Below are 2,163 nucleotides of genomic sequence, written 5' to 3'. Positions count from 1 at the left end.
TAGCATTCTTGTCCTGTTTTCATAGGGCCCATGTCTCTGAGGTATATGTTAGTGCAGGAAGAATGCTGGCGTTAAAAGATGCCCAGAGCTGGAGGTTCTTTATCTTCTTAACAACTTCTTTGACGCTCTGGAAGGTGTTCCAGACCACTCTCTTCCTCCTGCCCAGTACTGGCGCCAAGTTGTTCCTCATGTTGAGTTCTTGAGCCAGGTACACATAGCTGCTACATTCAGAGATGTTCCTTCCATTGAAAGCAAGTGGAATATCAAGGACTAGCTCATTTTTCACAAAGATTGTTTTGGTGAGACTCAGCTGCAGTCTGACTTTCCACACTGGCTGAAGTCAGCCAGCATTTGTGCTGCGTGGCTAATGTTTGGTGTTATTCGAATGATGTCATCAGCGACGCTGAGGTGGTATAGTTGCCGACTGTCTGAATTCAGTGTCAACTCTTCCCGGAATATACTGATCATTTTGTGAAGACCAACATAATGTGTAGGGAAAAGCAGTTCTCTTTCTTGATATTCATGTGAAAAGATTGCTGGGAATGTCAGGGTTTCATACCTGTGGTGCGTATTCTCTCTACTTACTAGTAAATCCATGTTGGGCAATAAATACTTCTCTTCTGTTTTACTTAATAGATTCTTTTCTCTATGATTCTCTATGTGGCTTGAACTTTGGATTTTGTTTTTGTTTAGTTGTATTTCTACAATCACCATTTCCACTAGCATTTTTGTATGAACTATATTTTCTTCACTTATCAAGAAAAGCTTCAAATCTTGAAACTCATCCTGTGATCTTCTCTTCACAGTATACGTTATCCATCTGAATCAAAGTGTTTAAGCAGGCCCTGACTGAAGATCAATAGTTACACTCTAGCTGTTGATTTCAAACAAGGGCCCAAAGAACTGTCTTCCTGTCATCTGTTAGCTGTTCTGGAACCTCACCACGAATGGCTATTTCACTTGGAAGAAACAACCCAGACCTGCTCTCATTGGGAAAACCTCATGAATGACTTCTGGCTAAAGAAACCAAATTAAAATTTTTTTTAAGCACATAAAAAATGTTTAAGCAAATAAGCAAAGAAGTGGAAGAACAGTTTTCATGAGTCTACCTTCCTCGCTCCCCACTTTTCAGAGTCACCAGCAGCATCAGGAAGCAGGACCACTTTGTCAGTCTCCCCTCGACAGTTCTCACAGTACCCATACTGTCACATCTCCCTGCTTATGTGGGCGGGCACCTCTACTTTTCTCAGGTTGACCTCTAAGGTGGGTCTTCTACACAGATGTCAGCAGCCAATGCGGCACCAATTTGTTGTGTCTAGTCAAACCATGGTATTCATATTACAGGTTGAACCCACACCTGGTGAAGTTAGTGTTTCTTCACCAGGAGAGAGGGCTGGGTTGGCCTGGAGTTTAGAGGATGCTCAGGTGAAGAGAGAGAGGACCTCCCAGAGCCCCGACCCCTGTGCTAATACACAGAATCCCAACTGCTCCTCTGTCATCCTCCATTGTTCCTCTCAATTCGTTTATCCCATTTCTTAGAAGAGCAGTGTAATCTGAAAGGCTATGCGAGGCATGTTCATTTTCTCACCACTGAATATTAATATGGCTTTTAAAACTATCTTCAATGTTTGCAGTCTCCAGTGCCACCTAGTGGCCTTTGAAATTACTTTCTGTATAACAAATTTAAAAAATATTTACCAAGGGGCTTGAGAGTTAGCTTAGCAGACTGTGTGCATCCCAGGCATGTAGGAGGCCCGGGTTCAATATCTGGTATCACTAACAATAACATAAATTGAGCTTCGAGATAGGAGTAGCCCCTAAGTGTTGTCAGAGGTTACCTCAAACGTGTGTGTATACAGTTTTCGCGCAATCTTACAAATTATCCCGAACTCCTATTTTTTTTTTTGCTTTTACATCCATGTGATGGAAATAATAATAACATAAAGGTAAAATATAGTGTTTGAACTGAGTTCAAACTCAGTACATCAGGATCCTCCGCAAGCTGTATTATGAATTCTCCACCAGGATCTCACCATTCCACAAGGAAGTGATCACCGACATCAAGATAGGGGTTTGACAGGGTGATACCATTTGATCAAAACTTTTCAGTGCTACCCTTGAGAACGTCATGTACGACTGCAATGGGAAGAAATGACAGTGAAG

The 2,163-nt window shown here is 41.9% G+C and overlaps 1 non-coding gene across 1 annotated transcript; it reads left to right on the top strand.

Annotated features, from left to right (window-relative positions):
* The first annotated feature begins 839 nt into the window (after positions 1-839).
* LOC130028453 (small nucleolar RNA SNORA2/SNORA34 family) lies at positions 840-975 on the top strand. The gene has a single exon (XR_008793187.1). It is a non-coding gene; the product is annotated as a small nucleolar RNA SNORA2/SNORA34 family (small nucleolar RNA).
* Positions 976-2,163: the final 1,188 nt, after the last annotated feature.

The sequence above is a fragment of the Sorex fumeus genome, unplaced genomic scaffold (assembly GCF_029834395.1).
Source record: "Sorex fumeus unplaced genomic scaffold, SorFum_2.1 ptg000039l, whole genome shotgun sequence".
NCBI lineage: Eukaryota > Metazoa > Chordata > Mammalia > Eulipotyphla > Soricidae > Sorex > Sorex fumeus.
This window is presented reverse-complemented; position numbering and strand designations above follow the sequence as displayed.